General features: G+C 36.3%; 1 long non-coding RNA gene and 2 other non-coding genes across 3 annotated transcripts; all 3 read left to right on the top strand.

Annotated features, from left to right (window-relative positions):
- Positions 1 to 10,459: 10,459 nt before the first annotated feature.
- On the top strand, positions 10,460 to 11,861 carry LOC149188849 (uncharacterized). The gene is made up of 2 exons (XR_016255842.1): positions 10,460 to 10,723; positions 11,471 to 11,861. It is a non-coding gene; the product is annotated as an uncharacterized LOC149188849 (long non-coding RNA).
- On the top strand, positions 11,050 to 11,125 carry LOC149188851 (small nucleolar RNA SNORD18). The gene has a single exon (XR_016256610.1). It is a non-coding gene; the product is annotated as a small nucleolar RNA SNORD18 (small nucleolar RNA).
- Positions 11,247 to 11,341, top strand: LOC149188850 (small nucleolar RNA R64/Z200 family). Its single transcript, XR_016256650.1, has one exon. It is a non-coding gene; the product is annotated as a small nucleolar RNA R64/Z200 family (small nucleolar RNA).
- Positions 11,862 to 20,109: the final 8,248 nt, after the last annotated feature.

The raw sequence follows: 20,109 nt of genomic DNA, 5'->3' as shown, positions 1-20,109 counted from the left end.
ACCCCAAAGCTAGGTTGGAATTCTTCATCAAAGTCTTGGGTGAGACATAGGGTTCTAGTAGAGTCTTATGTAAAAGTGATTTGGGAATAATTTAAGCTAATTAGCTAAATTATTTTTATTACAAATCACTTGGTCTATTAGATCATATTGTGTTGCAGAATTGGGTATGTAATTTGAGGGTCTAAGCTGAGCAGGTATTCCCCCTTTAAAGGTTGAATTTGTAAAAATCTTATGTAAAAATATTTTTGTGCATGGTTCCTCATACTTAAACACCATGGCTAAAATATTAGAAGGTGGAAAAAATATTAATCCCCTCGAGTGTCAATTAACTAAATTTTATGCCAAAAACAAATTAAAATCCTAAGCCAAAAATTTAATTAATTAGAGTCAAAATTAAAAGTCTAGAGAAATTAAATTCTCCAAGTGGAAAAAATCATGGGTATCAAAAAAATTAATTTTTGGAGGTCCCCCACCAAGGGAATATTAGAAATTTCAAGAAAAATTAGACCCTTGGACCTTGGGGTTAAGTCAAAGTCAATTTTTTGAGGAAATTAGCTCAAAATAATTAATTGTGAGCTAATAAAAAAGGGATTTAATGAGAAATTATAAAATTCATCAAAATAAATATTTTCAATAGCTAAGGTTAAAATATCATTAAGGATATATCAACGACCAAGATTATTTTGATGAGGATCAAGCCAACTAGCCATTATTTTTCCACTTGGAGGATTTATCTGTAATTAGACAGTCATTTGAGTCTCAAGCCATTTGATTTTGGCTAAGAAAATTTTGTAGAAAAGTTGATGTAATATTATTGTCCCACTTAAAACGTTTTTTGAATCATAATAAAGACTTTGGTGTGCAGTTCATGGTGTTCAATGTTCATTGATTTGTGGTATGTGTTGGGTATGGGCTTTCCTATATTGTGCTTAATTAATTTAAAAGTTTGTTTTTCATTAGATGGGGATAAGAACATTCTATTAATAGATTTTGGGTCTATTTTAGGTGATCTGATTTGCCATATGTCTAACAAGCTTGCTTGAGAAAATATACAATGTTTGCAAGTTCCCCAGTCCCTCGACTCCAAGTTCACAAACTATGGGCGTGAACTGACCTTGTTTGGACTTCAGATATTTGTTGTGGCTTATCTAACTTCGCTAAGGTTGTGGCTTGCATCTAATCTCAAAACTTTTATTAGCCATTTATCAAATAAAACTTTATAAAAAACTATTTCTCAAAATTTATTTCGAAACCCTTGTATATTTGTAAATTTTGTAAATAATTTTGTAAATTACTTTTTTCTAACTTGGGTTTTAAGATTTTTTTATATTTTGGGGTTTTGGGTATCTGTGAATCTATTTTTGCAGGTGAGATCAAGTGGAGAAAGCTAGAATAGAACTAGATCTAGGCCCTCGAGGGTAAGATCTACTCTCTAATTTTTTTGGAGGGTCAACCATTGAAGAAATTGAGCAAAATTTTAGTTCTAAAACAAATTGAAATTTTTGCAGCTGGGGTTTCAAAGTTTTAAGGCTCCTAAGCCCGAATCTTCCTCCTCCAAGGCCATCATCTTCCTCCTTTAGCCTTGCATCAACCTATTAGCCCTTTGCTTCTGACCTCCATCTTTTTCCCTCAATGTCAAGGTTTTAGGGCCTTTTTAGGCATGGTCATGACCTCTAGGCCACTCACCCCCCTCTTTGGACCCTATACGACATCCTCTAGGGCTTGTTGTGGGCTTTTCAAGCCCTTCCCTTTCTTTGGCCTCCTTAGGCCTCCTTCATCCTCCCGTGATCTTCCTTGACCTCTTTCTATTGCCTCTTGCCCTCATTCAGACCTAGTTTGTCCTCTATCTATATTTAAATATTTTGGGACTGAATACTTGGAGGGTTTTGTTGGAGAAAGTTGCTCAAAATTGATGTTTTCAAGTGAAAAATCATTGGAGAATTTTTTGGCAATTTGGGCGAGTTTATCTACAAGGCCTTAGGCCCAGGGTTTGCTCTCTAAACTCTATTCTCTCACTATTTTACTACAATTGTAAATTATGATTTATAACAGTGACTTAAAAGCCCTAAAAACACATCTAATTGGTCAAAATACTTAAAATTTTGCATAGTAAAATTTTCATAAATTTTTGGCCACTTGGCCATTACATATCTAGCCTAGATCTAGTTTTTAGCTTGCTGGAATTTCTTTGCATAACTGTGAAATCAGATTTGATATTTTCTGAATATCACATCTTAAAAGCCCTAAAAATCTAATCTTTCAGTTTGGCAAGTTTACTCTAAGTTTTGGGCATTTTTGGCACTTTTTAGAGCACCAATATCTCATTGTTTACATATTTTCTTACTGTTGTGGCAAGTCATTTCAAATCTGATATATGTTGAACATAACATCCTAAGAGGGTTGAGAACTCATGATTTCATATTGACCAACTTGTTCTAACACTTAGCAGTTGTTGGGCACAATTTGGCACACACCCTCACATTGATAGCTCATCGACTTCACTCTTGTTTCTTTGCTATCACAAGTACTTTGATATAACATCAAATAACTCCTCATAAGTGTTTTTTATCATTTCATGCTCTAAGTGATTAATTATGGATAAGATTTGTTGCTTAAACATTGGAATCTAACGTTTACTTGTCTTGTGTTAGCTATAAGAATTGTTAAAACTTTGCACTAAGACACTCACATATCTAAGCATCTATCTTCTAATCTTGTTAATAAGCTAAGACATTTTTCCACTGAGATCTAATTGACATTTTGGTTGAAGCATTGTTATAGTAATCCAAGCTTATAATCTTGTGCTAAATCTTGAGAGGCTTTGGTGATTTTATTGTCTATCTTGAGTAATTGGCATCTTGTGGATTTAATATTGGCATTTATCTTGTTAAAGTATCTTGGAAGATCTCTAATTGTCTCAAGTAATCATTGGTCTATTGGATAAGTTGCTTGATTTATTGATCACATTAGCACTTTAAAAATTGGCACTTTCTTGGTTGTAAGATTGCATTTGATTTATAAATACTTTTGTCTTTTAAGATTCATCAATAACTTAAAGTACTCAAACAAATCTTAACCCAAGAAATTCAATCATAATCATTGCATAAGCATTCTAGGCTTATCTTGCATTAAAAACTTACCTCCAAGCATAAGCTTGGTTCATAGACTCCTAGGATAGTCCTTTCTCATCTAGCTTGAGGGACTCAACCCTTCTTAGTGGTTAACACAGTGACCTTGCAGTCATCATAGCTACAGTCTCTGCAGCGTCGGAGGCATTGGGTGGTTGGAACACAGGGGGAGGTATCGTTAAACAAGCCTTTTCTTGCTTCTTGTTGGCTTCCATCCCACAATCTCCTCTGAATATTGTTCTCAAAATAGTCAAGGGAAAGGTTCCATTTAGACTAGGCATATAATCTAAAACTAATCAATATCCTTGCATCCCACTGAGATTTTAGGACACACTTCATATAGGTCAATTAATCATTTAAGCAGTAGTTGTCCATCTGGTTACTTGGCATTAATGTACAATAAGCAATAATTGTGAATCCACAAGGTACTAGTTTCATACTTAAATCTAATCTAATAATTGATCTTGCTAAATTTAACCAAGTAGCTAGGCCACTTAATTACGTCTCCCTGACAAGTTGATTTCCAACTTGTCTCTCATCATCTCATTTTCTTAGGGACTACCCCCCATAGCCTATTGTTGGGATACAACTAGAACGAAGTGGGCGAGGATCAGAGTGATATCCCCCGCCCTGAGTCCTTGTCGCAGTGCCTGTACAATCTGACCGACAATAGGTCCTATGACTCCTAAATCACTTGGAGGTCATCTATATTATGTCACATTTATAGATGACCATTCAAGGAAAACTTGGGTTTACCTAATGAAATCCAAGGATGAAGTATTTACCAAATTTAAAGAATTCAAAGTTGAAGTAGAGAACCTTACAGAAAGAAGAATCAAGATATTAAGATCCAATAATGGAGGATAATATACATCCAAGGAAATCATAGCTTTCTGTAAGGAGTCTGGGATTAAGAGGGAGCTGATAGTCCCATATAATCCTGAACAAAATGGAGTTGTAGAACGAAAGAATTGATCCATTGAAGAAAGTGTAAAAACAATGCTACATGATCAAGATTTACCGAAATTTTTGTGGGGTGAAGCTACAAAGACAATTGTATACATATAAAATCAAAGTCCCCACAAGTCTCTAGATAACAAGACTCTCGAAGAAGTGTTCACTGGAAAGAAACCAACCATAGATCATCTCCAAATTTTTGGTTGTCTTGTCTATATTCATATACCTAAGGACAAAAGGAAGAAGTTGGATCCATCTGGCATGAAGGGAACATTTGTGGGCTACAATAACTCTTCTAAGGCCTATAGGATCTACATAAAGGAAGGACACCGAATAGAAGTCAATCGAGATGTGATATTTGACGAAAGTATTACATTCAAGAAACTAAAGGATCTCCCTGTGGACTCTGATGATGAAGAATTTCCGGTATTTGGAGAAGAAGTTTCTAGGGAATAAGAATCAAACAATGAAGATGAAGGACCCTGTGAACCTATACAACCTACGGTAATCCCCGAAACTAGAAAAAGGCTGAACTGGTTGAAGTCTACACTTCTAGATGCAAAAGGTCATGGATCAACTCAAGGTACATTTAGGGAAAGCAAGAAGCCCAAATGATATTCTAGGTATGCGACCTACATGACAAAACTAATAGAAGCAAATGCATCCACTTTTGAAGAAGTTGTCAATTACCAAGAATGAAAGGATGCTATCAATGAATAATATCAATCTATAATAAAGAATGGAGTTTGGGAGATCGTACCTAGGTCTATAGACAAATTTGTGGTAACTTCCAAATGGATCTACAAGATCAAACATGCAGTAGATGGAAGTGTTGATAAATATAATGCAAGATTTGTGGCTAGGGTCTTCTCTCAACAGGAAGGCATCGACTATGAAGAGACATTTGCTCCAACAACAAGGCATAAAACTATTGGTTCGTTGGTGTCTTTGGCAACATCAATGGGATGGAACATCCACCAAATGGATGTCAAGACTGCATTCTTGAATGACACAATTGATGAGGAGGTCTATATAGAACAACCCTTGGGATTTGAAGTTAAAGACATAAAGGCATGTGTTTGCAGATTGAAGAAGGCATTATATGGCCTTAAGCAAAAACTAAGGGCATGGCATGCTCTGATGGATGCATACATACAAATATTAGGCTTCATAAAAAGTTATGCTAATACGAACCTTTATATTAAGGTTGTGAAGGGAGAACCAGTAATCATTCTTCTATATGTGGATGATCTTCTCTTGATAGGAGCGGAAGGTTGAATTGAAGAATGTAAGAAGCAACTAACATCAGAATTTGACATGAAGGATCGAGGATTAATGCACTACTATTTGGGACTGGATGTCTGGAAAGGACCTGATGAGATATATCTAGGTCAAGGAAAGTATGTGATCAAGATGTTGAAGAGTATTGACATATTGGATTACAAACCAATGACAACCTCGATGATCACAAACTTAAAAATGCAAAGGAGTTCTGAATTAAGCCATGTGGATCCTTCCAAGTATAGACAATTGATTGGATCACTGATGTACTTAGTGAATACTCGACCAAACATATTTTTTGCAGTAAATGTTCTAAATCAATTCCAAGTGGAGTTGAGGGACATTAGTGTTGAAAAATGTGTAACTAGGTTTGGTCTTCATAAACATGAAATGTACTTCTGATTCTTGTATATTGTAAAATGAAAGAAAAGTATTATTATTATTTTTAGAGCATGGGTTTCATGCTTAAGGTCTTTTATTTTATAGGGCAAGCACGCATTGAGTGCTTCTATGGTTTGTCCTAGGTTAAGAAGTCAAAAGAGTCATTGTTAGAAGTTAAAGACCCCATTGAGCACATTGTAACTTATAAATACAATTATTTTTGTCATTAAAAGTGTAAAATGCCCTTCAAGACCAAGTCAACCTAGTAGTTGGAAAGTCAACCTATTTTGAGGAGTCACGTCCATCTTGAGAAGCCTGTATAAAGGAGGGAACTCGACCTCCTTGATACACATTCATCACTCACTCATTCAAGCGAAGGAGAAGAGAAAGAAGGAAATAAAAGAAGGAAGAGGGCGAAGAAATATTATTTTTGGGCTAATTCTCTCTCACACGTGCAAAGAAGAGAAGTTAGGGTTTGCAACTTCAAGGTCAAAATTCTCTATTTGTTGGAAGAGGATCAAATATGTTGGAAGAAGGTTCTACTCGGTCACCTACTAGCCCTAGACTAGGAAGTAAGGAAATCAAAGTTGTTGGGAGGCCTTGAAAGGATAATTTCGCTCACACATGTGTATGCAGTAACATTTGCAGGGGGCCGAAAATTTTAGACCTGCAGTAGAGGCCAAAATTCTGAAGCTAGGGGGTCGAAGTTATGCTGCTGGAAGAGTTTGACTCGTTTGACTTGGACAAGGGAAGCACATCATTCAAAGAGGTTGGACTTGGTCTTGGTGGAGGGTATTGGTCTTGGTCTAGAGGCCTTGGAATTCATCAATTGAAGAATCTATAAAAAAGAGAAGTGATTTTGTGGGTTTTCCTCTCAAGTGGAGAGGTTTTGGCCCTAGCTTGCAACCTACATTCTGTGTTCTTGTGTACTATTGTTCTTCTTATTTTGGTATTTGTTTGATTATATTCGAACATAATAATAAGTGAAGAAGCTAATAAGAAAGAAAAAGTAAAAAGGCATCACAAGCAATTATCATAAAAAGATAAATCATCTTATCTATTGCCCTTTAGATTTTTCAACAACTAGTGCATACCTGATCATCCAAAAGATTTTAAGTGAGCTATTTGCTTTTACTTTCGAGAAGTGAGATTAGTTTCTTTCAATTGTCTAGGTTGTTAAATCATATTTTTCTTTCATATGTTTCTTGATTTCGTAATTTAGAGTTTTAGATTTGAATTTGCTAAATTGCTTACTAGTTAACTTAAGCAACCTAGCTCTAATCTTTAGGACAACTAATAATTTCTATTTCTTAATGTGACAATACATCTAAGTCCAATTCCCTACATACAATAGTGTGCTTCTAAGTTTATGAACACACTTATTGATTAAAATAGCATGTCATAGTTTGTGCCAATAAATTAGCTTGACATTTTTGGCGCCATTGCCAAGGACCGAACGTAGGTCACATGCATTTAGTTTCAAACTTTCAGATTTCAAGCTAATTTAGTGGATCAAGGGGTCAATATATGACAAATATGGCATTATAATTTAATTGGCTTATGAAATGCACATTTAAGTGTTTGAGTATGGACAATGAGTTGAAAGGGCCTCAACCTCAATATATGATAAACATGACATTTCTTCATAGTTCAATTGGTGTACAATTTGTGTGGGTATAAGGGTTAAGAACATGTGTTTCCCTGTAAGAGGCCACAAGTTTAATCCAGAGGGGAGTTAGAGTATGTACACCTTTATAGACTTTAACAGTCAAATCGTTGCTCAGATGGGGGTCTCTTTAACAGTCAAAGGTGGTTAAATCTATCATAATTTAGTTGTCAACCTACAACGAGGATAACCATAATTAGACGTCACTGTGGGTTGACTCATCATTGTTATTCAATGGGAAACCAAGCCACTTGAAATAACCCGCTAATGGTTTACAAGGGGAAAACTTTCACTATTACTTTGGGTCTTGGGCCACTAACTATTTTCCTTACAGTTGAGAAAGACAAGCTCTTAGCCAATGAGAAGCAATTTTTAGGGTCTCTACACCATCTTATAAGTACACAAAACCCTTGTATATTTTTAAAAAATATAAAAAATATTTTTTTGTACCTATAAAAAAAGAAGAAGTAAAATTATAATAATAGATTTTACAAGTTAACCTCCTATATGCTAGAACTCCTTAATAGTAAGTCCTTGTACTAGACTTAATGAGATTCCAACAACATAGATCCATTTCAACTTGGATGAGGGGCAATAGCTTGAATGGTTGGGAGGTAGGTCTTGCACTCTCCCCACTTGTGTTCAAATCCCTGATGAGTTATTTAGGCCATTGCGACAAGGCTAAAGGGTAGACACTCCCAGGAGTGAGAACTTCATCGAGGACTTCCTCAAGGATGTGCCTTCAAATGTCTTGGCTTTGCTAAGCCATATGTTAATGATATATTTGGCTTGCAGTATGTTGGATATACTCTTGAGCTGTAATATCCATATATTGGTTTGATTTTAGGGCTAGCCCTCGATTCCTATGGTTAAAAAAAACATAAATTCATTTCAACCTAGTTGTATTAAGAGCCAAGGAAGATAAAAAATAGCTTATATGTAAACTTACTTGTAATATATATACTTAAATTTTGAGTAATATCCACTAAAGAAACAATTTGGAGACTTGGCCCATGACCTCTTACTTGTAATTCACATAATTAATGTTTTTCCTTTTATTTATTTATATTTAAAATTTAAATGAAAAGGCTTTTAAATTCCAATTTATTAATAGTGAATTTTTCATGAGAAATAACATTATATTCCATAAGAGGAATATAATGTTACTCAACAACAAGACTTGAAGTTATTGCAAAAAAGTTCAACATGCCATTTGTGGAAATTGAACCTAGGTGCAAAAATAACAATCATTCGTCCTCCCCCGAAGGCAAGAGTGAGATTGTCGGTACCAAGCTAGACCACAATTATTCCTAGATCCATCTTAACCCTGGATCTATCAAGCGCATAGAGGGATCAAATCTCTCGAGGTGCAAACCTCTTTTTTGAGTGCAAAACTTAGGAAATGTTTGCACCTCGAGAGATTTGATCCCTCTTGGCACTTGATCCGAGTTTAAGATGGATCTAGGCAGGTTATATAATGCTATATAATATCTATATTTGTCTCTATGTGTCTCTTTTTATTCCCTCTCTCCTCCACTCCCTCTCTCTCTCTTTCTCTCTTTATGCCTATCCCTCCCTCTATCTTCCCCATTATATTGTATTTAAGAAAGTATCTAAATTAAAAAAACTCAATTGGTTGTAAAATATTAAACTTATATTTTGGAACAATAATGTCAAAGAAAATACAATAACCAAAAAACATAAAATATCATGTGCCATCTTTCGTCTATCATTGTTAGTCACTTTATTTGCTCTCATCGGTGGATCCTTAGTTAAGATGGACCTAGTTCTTAATAATAATATTATCTATATTATATACATTTCACACATCTCTCTATATAAAAATATTCTCATTTTTTATTTTATTAAAACCTTGATTTAATTTCTATGGGAGCATTTTTAGTAGTATCTCAAAAGTAAATATAAATTTCACAAGATTACCCATCAAGCTTGTGATTTCAATAAATTCGTGCCATATTTTAGAGAAATTAAACTGGAAAAACTCACTGTAAAAAGTCGCACTAAAGACAACTCCACATATATATATATATATATATATATATATATATATCAAATTAAATAAAATATTTTGATTGTAAAATAAGTTATAATTTTTAGGCCTGTTGTATTGATAAACCATGGTATTGGGCCATGATATTGTAACAAAGGGTATTTACAACTTAATAATATCCATAGTAAAGTAGGGTGAATAGCCATAGTTAAGAATATTGTCATATTTTTGTAAAATATTTTGATTGTGAAATAAGTTATGGTTTTTGACCATGTGTTATTGATAATCCATAGTATGGGCCCCTCGTATTGTAACAAAACTTAATTACAAATTTATAATATCCATGATAATGTGGAGTGAATATCTATGGTTACAATCTTGTCATATTATAAGTGTTAAATTTTTATGTACTTATTAATTAAACATGAATATAGAAACGAAATTATTATTTTAATTATAAAATAAAATAGATCTTAATTTATACTTACTACTTATATATTAGATTGTTTAATGTAATATGTATATTATGATTTTATTTTCTCTAAAAAATATTAATAATTTTATTAATAAAAACAAAATTAAAATATAACAAATTCAATTTTATTATTTTTGGAGTTGTCTATAATGCGACTTTTTGGAGATTTTGGTGACAAATCCGGCGGAAGAAATTGAGGTTAAATCTTGATTTGTTGCAGTTAAAATGGTTTTTTAACTGCGTATTTGGATTCAGCACCCTGAAAAACCCCTGGGACGCTTTGATTGTGCAGAAACTAGCTATCAAACTTGCCATTTCAATAAATTGCTACTGGATTTTGACCGAAAAAGCTTCCAAAAAATCTCATTATAGAGAACTGCATTATTTTTACCAAAATTTTAAAAATATTTACTTTGGTAGATTATAACCTGAACTGTAAAGCATCACTAAGCACAATTATTAATATAATATTAAATTTATAATTTTTTTTCCCTGTATTGTTTATTTATTTAGTGTTTTTTTTTTTTGACATTCCATGTAAAAAGTTTCTCCACCGACAGTGTAAACATGCACTTCTCGATTGCGAAAATTCGAAGGCTTCGATTTTTAGAAGCTAGCGCTCTTAACGAGTAATTTAGGGTTAGGGTTTAAACAGCTACCCATTCTAGGGTTTTAAATCCATACCTTGGCTAGTGGTTATATAAGGCGAGCGATTCCTCTGTTCAACCATGCCGAGCGGGGATCAAGGTTTCTGATTCCTGGATGGAAATATGTTCTTTGTGGCGATTCGGCGTTTGTGCTCGCTCCATACAGGAGTTGATAAGGTATTTCTGAACACGGTCTATTGCGAGCTGTGTGTTCTGTTATGTGGATTTTGTGTACTTGCGGCATAGATCCTAATCCCTGTACAGTGGGGTTTGTGTTTTGTTTTGTATTATCGGCTTGGATCCTGTACACGGGGGTTCTGAGAGATTGTATGTGTCTATTGTTGTTTTAGGCATATTCAAATCTGGATTTTCTTGTTTTGTACCTCTAGGCTATGCTCTGTGTTTTGTGTTTTTTTCTGTATTTGTTTCCTGTGTTTTTCCTTATCGATTTACTTTTCTCCATTTAATGGCTCGCTCTCTTGTTGTTTCTTGTATGTGTCTCTGGGAAATGATGAATGCAAGTTTGGTCCGTGTTTATGAAAAACCATGATCTTTTATACTTGCAAACTATCTGATCCCTCACTGTATTATTCGTTGTATTTTGTTTGAATCTTTCTAAATTTCTCTTTTAAACCTGATATTTCTTATCAACTAGGTTAGTAAGATGAAAATTGCCTTTTGATGTTTTGATATCTTAGAGATTCTGCTATGAGGAACACTTATATTTTTTTACACATGTTAGACTATGGAGATGATGTACGTCATCGGTGAGAAAATCATTACACTGAGCAGAAATGTTGGTTTCTATGGGCTTAGTGATTCTTTATTTTAAGCTGTCTTCTCCCTTTTGCAAGTAGTGTGGGCACAGCTCCTAATGATGACAACACATGTGAGCTCCATCTGATGTTGCATATGATGTTGTAGATGAATGTAGGATTGCCTACCTGAAGGAGCAAACATCTGCATGCGAATTGGTAGCATGGATCTACCGAATTTAAAATAGCCAAAGCCCATGATATAAAGATTGATCTAACGTGAGGTGCACGGTGTAATGGTAGGGGCGGATGGCTGTTGCACCCCACCCAGGTTCGAGTCCTGCTGCGGCAGGTGTATAATGTTGTATGTTGGAGTCCTGCTGCGGCAGGTGTATAATGTTGTATGTTGCGGCAGGTGTATAATGTTGTATGTTGGAGTCCTGCTGCGGCAGGTGTATAATGTTGTATGTTGGAAAAATGTAAAGGTCCCGCACTAGCCTACAAAAAAAAAAAGATTGATCTAACGTGCTTAAGCTAAAGGATTCAAAATTGACAAATGACCCATATTTAAGATATATGAAATATAAATGCTTATCGAGTTTGGTTGATGTTCAAGGCTAACGTGAAGTTCAGACTTAATCTCAAAGCCAAAAAATTCAATCGATCTAAAATTATAGTAAAGTCTAAATAAATTTTTGCCATCCCTAGTGGAATAGTGGTATTTATGTATATAATAATAAAAAACCGTTCCATCATATGACATTTGATTCAGTCTCTGCCTGTCCTGGATATTTGGGGAACGGTTTCTATGTCCAGGTGTAAACTTTGCTCACCTTATATTTTTGGTGAGAATATCCACCCTCAGTAGTAGTAGAGGGTATACTTTATCTTGATCGATTAGAAAAAGAAACGTTAGTAAAGAGTCTTGTTTTCAATAAATAGTAATTGTCCCTTTTCTTAGACTCTAGTTAACAGAGGCTCCCATTTGCTTCTCAACCCCCAAACTAGTAATTGTCCCCTTTTTAGACTCTAGTTAACAGAGGCTCCCATTTGCTTCTCAACCCCCAAACTATACTCTTGCTTCTGTAAAATTAAAATATGTTAAGATAGTATTCTAATATAAGTTCACACGTTCTTAATTATAAATGCCAGACCACAGGACTACAGGAGATAAGAGACCCTATTACCAAATTTGGATTCAATTCTAAATCCAATGGCTTCTCTCATCATTTTGGACTATAATTAGTGAGCCTTACAAGTGTGTCGGGTCCCTTTTTAAAGCTTATCTACTTTTTCATTGAGCTCTTCATATAGAAAAACATATCCAAACCTGTTCTTTGCATTCCTTATTCATCGAGCTCTTTATATGGAAGCATATACGAAACTGTTCTGTGCAATAGCTTTTCATTGAGCCCTATATATAGAAACATATCGAAATCTGTTCTTTGCATTTCTGAGTTTCCTCATGTTTGGAAAAAAAACAAATTCTCGAGCTTTTAGTAAAATCACCAGCTTGATGTTTGCTTTTGCTCAGTCTATTAAAAGTTTTGAATGCCCGATGATACCTCTGTCTAGTCTTCATTTTTCTGTCTTCTCACAGTTAAGCTCTGTTTTATGCCTTTTTTATGCCTTTTTTAAGGCTCATGCTACAGAAATGAGATGAGCAAAATGTGAGATTCTAGTAAAATCAAAAGTTTTTAATCCTGGGTGATGTCTCTCTCTAGTCTTCATTTTTCTGTGTTGCACATAGTTCAATCATAACATATATTAACTATCGACTATCTAAAATGGAATTATTTTTTTGTTGAAAGGGCAGCAGCATTATGCTGGGAAGCTGTTGTGTCCGTGCACCAGTCTTCTAAAACAATTAAAGATGGTCTCCTTCCAATTTCCATTTCCAATGGTTGATTTTAGGGCTTCACACTAGAGTAGCATCTGTTTCTATTTGTTAATTTCCGTTTTCCGTTTTCTTTGAAAGAATGTTCATTCGTAAAAGGTAATTTTTAGAGCCTTTCTTTGCCTCATGTATGGAATCGCCTCATGATTTCTTATGCAACAATACCATTAACAAAAGACATCCCATTTTTAATTCCCTCGCCCCCAATTGTTGACTGATTTTGATGAGGTGTGATGTAACTATGTTAGTGTTAGACATCTTAGTACTTCTTAGTGTTGGGAAATATTAGGTGATTTCTCTTATTTTGATTATTGCTTGTGATGTATATATTATTTCTTGATTAACTTTTCATTTCTTTTGATTATAATTAGTTTTATTATTATCACCAAAACTACATAAAGACTAAACTACATAATTAGTTCTATTATTATCAACCAAGGCTAAAACTTCTCATGTAGAAAACTACATAAAGACTAAACTACATAATTAGTTCTATTATTATCAACCAAGGCTAAAACTTCTCATGTAGAGAGGAAAATTTACAAGAACTCTAATTTTCTTATATAACTTCAATGGAAGAATTTCAAGACAACTTGTGACCCTTTAATTCCTAGACAACTTAAGAATTGATTGGTTTTAAGACAATAATTCTAAGACAACTTATGACTATATATGTATGTATGAATTTTAGCAGCACATCTCACAAGATTTGTGCATACATATATATGTATGAATTTTAGCAGCACATCTCACAAGATTTGTGCATACATATATATGTATGAATTTTAATAACACATCTCATAAGATTCGTACATACATATATATGTATGAATTTTAACAGCACATCTCACAAGATTCGTACATATATATGTATGAAGTTTAACAACACATTTCACGAAGTTTATATATATATATATATATATAGAGTCCATACATGTGTAAGTAAACAACTACATATATCATTAGAGCAACCAAAACAGTGGAAATATAATAACAACAAATGCATGAAAAGTGGTGGCTCTCTTATATTAAAAGTGAAAGATCCAATCATACAATACAACCATAATCAACTATTAGTTCCAACAGTGGAATGTTATAGTCATTGTCGCCTCTTTTTCTAAAGAGATGTACTTATGACCTTTCAATTCCAAGACAACTTAAGAATTAAAGGGTTATAAGACAAGGATTCCAAAACAACATGACTCTCTATATATGTATGTGCGAATTTTAACAACACATCTCACAAGATTTGTATATACATATATAGAGAGAGTCCATACATGTGTAAGTAAATAACAAGAGCAACCAAGTCAATTGATTTGTATATATATATATATATAGAGGGAGAGAGAGAGAGAGAGTCCATACATGTGTAAGTAAATAACTAGAGCAACCAAGTCAATTGAAATACAATAACAACATATGCATTACACATGTTGGCAATCTTATATTAAGAGTGAAAGATCTAATCATACAATTCAACCATGATCAACCACTAGTTCCAACAGTGGATTAGCTCTGCACAGTGGAGAAGGCCAAGGCTTGCTACAATACACTCAAACTTTCTCTAAGATACATTTATAGGAAGCTTGACCATCAAAAGCTTGTACAATGAGTTATGAGGTTTTATAAATAGCAAAGTGTGGGGTGACCTTTGACATTCTCCTTTGTGACTTTTTACCTAATGACTCTTCAACTACTACATGATTGTTACATTCAATTATTGATACTTGGTTTTTCACTTTTACAAACAATTTGCACGTGTACCCATGTGAGACAAAATAGGTTTGAGTAAACCATGCAAGACACTACTAAGATTTAGACAATTGTGGGAAGACTAACTCTTCGACATCTTTGTGATGATCGATTGTGGCGAATTGATGCCAAGATTGGTAGTTTGTGATGGTGTGCGGTGCTCAATGGTGACATCTTGTTGAAAGTGAACTTTCGCCTCTGTTGCATTTGGGTACATTGATCTAACTCCTTTGTCCAACTCGTTTGTTAACATGCGCATCATAGTCTTGAGTGCAGTTGGATCAACAACATATTTATGCATAGTGTATGTGTTGATCTCCAAGTTTGTGCTTGTGGCTACATGCATCAACTCATCAAAGTACATGTTTAGTGCCATTTGGACATGGTTCTTTGGTTTTGCTTTGGTGAGTGTACTAATAGATGAGATTGTGTGTACGTGTGTTGTGGGGAAAAATGCCTATGCAGGACGATCCTATCCACCTAAGGTGTGACAGTGCTTTAGCAACAAACAGAGACAACTCTTCTAGTATTCTTCCTTTATGAATTAAGAATGAAGAGAGATGGATGGACTAACCGGTGTCTTCTGTTTGTCCTTCGATCCGGTTTCTCTTCTCTTTGAGAGTTCCCAGCTACTTGCCTTCTCGCTCGCCTAGCTTCAATAGGTTTCTGCAAGATCACAAGAAGAGAACACTACACAAAGACATAGATTCATATTCATAACCAGTTCAGGATTAGAAATAAACTAAACATACTAATGCAATCATACATCAAAGACACATTAGCATATAGGAGAAACCAAGATAGCTTTATTGATGAATAACAAGGTTCAGGAAGAGATACAACCCAGAGGGCTCCAATCCAGCATCTCCTTCTTAGCAAATGAAATTCCTATCTTCACCTTCCTTCAAAGCATTAAGCACTCAATGATTCCAACCTCAAACCAACAGCAATTCTTTGCAATAACAAAATTCCAGCCTCTAGATCTCATGGAGGAGAGATCCATATATAGATGTTTGGAGAGAGGATGAGTCAGCTTGAGATCTGACTAGTGTCCTCTCCCTCTGTCAGTTCTTGCTTCCACTTGGAGATTGAGAACCTCTTACTCATCACTAGTCGAATTCACTGAGGCAAGTGTCATTGAGGAAGATTCTCGAAGCTTCCAGGGTCTTGACACTTTGTTGAATGAACTTGCCATTTGTCAATTCCCGCTCAGCGTACCCTGGTAGTGCTTCTACCTGCGTTGCAGTGCAGAGTTTGCATTTCAGCGTAGACAGCTAGTGGAGCCTCTGAATTGATCCTGAATTGACTTGTTTTTGAGTAGTTTCTGGTGGAGAACTTCTGTGAATTGCTGTGGTTTGTTAGCCTTGTTCCTCTAGGGGTAGTAGGAACAACCTGTTTAGGGACTTTGGATCCCTTAGATTATGGACATTTCATGCTTATAGCTGTAAGGCACAAAAATGTCTATAACAGTTGCCCCTAAAGTATGAGGCCGTTTATCGGGTGAAATGCTTTATCAGGAGGATTCGAAGTTCATCCAATGCTGGGAGGAGACCTGTAATAAGATACAATACAATACATTATTTTTCATACTGCTTTCATGATCTAGCTGAGGCGGGCATTCCCATGCTCAGCTTTATAAATTCATTTTTCTGATGGTAGACCGATAATTTTGATGAAATTATCATCCTTTGGGTAGGATGATTATCTGCTGCAATGATGTACATGTCAATGTCTTTATCTTTCCTGAATATATATCGCAGCACGGATGGATGAAACTAAATCCGGGGTCTTCAAACTCGTTCGATCTTCACTCTAAGTACAAGTCTATACATGTGAGAAATGTTCTGAAGTCGAACATGGAAAGACATCGCTTGATTACCGGTCGATGAGGTAAACCGTTAACAAGCGCGAGAGGAATCACCGATAATGATAATGACCCTCAAGGTACTGCAGTACAATTCATGTGGTGTGAATAAAGGACTTGGCGTCGAACACCACGCAAAATTTGTCGGTCGAAGGTCATTGATGTATACCTGTCGCCGGAAGTGAGAAACTTGCCATTGAGGCATGCAAGCTTCAAAGTACTGAAGGGGTTGTTCTTAGATCAACTTCTTGGATAATGAGTTGATGTCGACAAAAAGCGATCCGTCAAAGGAGGGCCTTAATGAATCCCACATTAGTGACACGGAACGGAGCAAATGATTTTGATGGAGGTGAAAACGATCTGATGACATATGATTCAGGGTGACGGTCATGAAAGGATGAAGGATAATGTATGGCAGTGGATGGGACATGGTTGACTTCTCTGAACGACTTCTCTTGAACATATGGCGACACTTATGCGATGGATCGGTAGCATTACCCCAAATATGGATGGTATGGCGAGACCATGGTGATGTGATCGGTGAATGAAACAACCCAACCCGACTGTGGTACGGAGGAAAAGTGTCATGTTCGAGAGCGACTTGCTACCATTAAAGTTTTCTTGAGTTTCTCCCAATTTTTCCCTAGTCATTGCTGATCAGTACCTCTTTATTTTTGTCAAGCTTGAAGAGGATAACATATGCTTGTTCTATAACTTGCCCTTCGGGCAAGCCCATCCCTATGTTTTAACGAGCATAGCGATAGTGAAACTCGTTCTCGTCTAAAGACAAGTTTGTCGCTATTTAAAGCTTTTAACGAGTCTAATGACAAAGATAACTCGGTCCTTTTCATTTTTAGAGAGTCTAAAAAAGTACGTAAAGTCAACTCCGAAAGTCCTTTTTCGTCATTTAATCCCTTAAGTCCGAAAAATTATAAAACAATACAGAAGGGATGAGTTTTCAATAGTTTTAACAAGCCGAACAAAACAAGCGCTCGATCTTTTTGTGCAATAATCCCTCAGGTCCAAAAAGATTAAAATCTAGAGGAGGGATAGCTCTTCCGGTCGCTTTAACGAGCTGAAAGGCCAAAACTCGGCAATCTTTTCATATTTTATGAGTCAGATGAAAAGAGCTTAAAGAAGACTCGTCTTTTGAGAAACGAGTGATAAAACGGGTTAGCAGCTAATTCCAGGTACGGGTTGGAATTTTTCAATCACGGCAGTGTCACAAGGATGGCTAGTGAAATCACTCTTCGCAGCTGTTCCTCAAAATGGGTAAACAATCATATGGAGGTGAACGATCGGCCAAATGAAAAGTGGAGGTGATGGGCAAACACGACCAAGGCTTTAATGGCTGCTGATATTACATTCACGGTGGTTATTTATCGGAGGGTAGTTCATTTTTTAACGAGCTTAAACGCAGAAAAACACTGCTCAGCGTTATGTTTATTTTTTAACGAGCATGAACTATGTGCTAAAACTGCTCGGATCTTGCGTTTATTTTTTAAACATGATGAACTGTGTGCTAAAACTGCTCGAATCTTGCGTTTATTTTTTAATGAGCATGAACTGTGTGCTAAAACTGCTCGATTACCTAGTCATATGATCAGAATGTCTCATTAAGATTCTATTTTTTATGGAGCTTCATCTCACAAAGCTTTGCTCCGGATCCTTTCGTTATGCAAGTTCGGAAACGACTAATCCTACGAGTTTAAAGGGTTAGACCTACAGGTTTAAAGGGTTAGACCTACAGGTTTAGTAGGAAACGACTAATCCTACGAGTTTAAAGGGAAGGACCTAAAAATTTAAAAAATAAATAGCTGCCCCTTGCTTGCACTCCAAAAGGTTTGCATGCCCCCAGGCATAAAGTACGATTTCAAGGTTACCCCTTCTTAGTCCAATAAAATATTTGTTTTACCGGGAGAGGCCTACCTCTTTCAGGCTACCCAAAGATTGTTCTGTTATTCTTTCAACAAAACACTTCTTCGGCGGTGTCTACCGAGATAGACAAAGGTGAATGACCTCAGTGCCAAACACGTAGCTTTGACAAGAGAATCTTATTCCAGAACAACCCCACTTCCAACCACGGACGGGGTACGAACTAGTCATATTCTCTCGCGGAAACCTACCTTATACCCAAAGTTTTTCTGCCGAAGCAGACCAGGACGCATGCCCCCTGGGTTCCAGTCATATCCTTCCGGATTACTCGCGCTCATCGGGAGGACGGACCGTGGGTTGAGACATTTCTTGCGTGAAGAGACCATTTAGGGATGGTATATGACTATTTGTGATGCGTGATTCGGGAAATGAAAGCTGGTCCACGAGCTTGACCACTCTTCCTTCGTGCGGAAAACACATTATTCTAACGAGTGAGGAGACGATGGCTCCCATGCAATATATATAGTCTCGTCCAAGGAGTAGGTTATAATCCAAGGGTCTTTGAACGACCATCACGTTCATTTGAACGGTCTTTCCTTTCAATGTGATAGGCACATTGGGGAGGATCCCTAAAGGTCGACTGGTTCCTTTATCGAAGCCTGTCAGATTTCTCATTTCAGGCAAAAGCGCTGGCGAACCAAGCGCTTTCCAAGCAATAGAGGAAAGGATACTCACAGATGCCCCCCTTCATCAATGATGGTGCCAGCCATTACCATTCTGTATATTTGAACGATAATCCTGAATGGTATGCTTGCTGGCAAACGTGGTCTGCCTAGTTGGTTCCAGTCGAACCAGACAACTAGGTTGCTTGGTGGTGGGACCAAATAGATGGCCGGGTATGACTCTGACAAAGTTCCTTCCTGCGATAAAGGAATGGGCAAATTGCCCCCTTGTTCGTCGGAGTCTGTGTTGATGAAGAGAATTTGGACGGTGTTGTCTTTATTCTCCTCTGTGATGGTATCATTCGAAGGAGCCTCTGAAGGCAAAACTAGATCAACTGCCGCCTCAACCTTTTGACTTTCGTCAGGTATGGATTCAGAAGGTTCATCCTCAATGATAGGTGCTTCGGCTGACCACCTGAGCGGGCCAGTCGGGTTCTCAACTGGTGAAGGACTTGGCAGGAGTTTTTGATATCCAGGAGGAAGTTGCGCTCGTAAAATCGGGCGATCTTCCAAAACTCTTTTAGCCTCGTCTAAGAAGGGACACCGGTGGATGGCATGGTCGCCTTCACACAGTTTGCAGGGAAATCTAGCTTTCCCTCTCTGTCCTGTGGCTTCACTTTCACTAGTTGACGGTGCGCTGTCAACATGACTATCAGAGGTTGACGCCACTGAATTGTGCAAATGGGGAGACCAGT

Source organism: Pinus tabuliformis, chromosome 3_1, assembly GCF_031772625.1.
Source record: "Pinus tabuliformis cultivar Carrire ecotype Pingquan chromosome 3_1, CPIR1, whole genome shotgun sequence".
Taxonomy (NCBI): domain Eukaryota; kingdom Viridiplantae; phylum Streptophyta; class Pinopsida; order Pinales; family Pinaceae; genus Pinus; species Pinus tabuliformis.
This window is presented reverse-complemented; position numbering and strand designations above follow the sequence as displayed.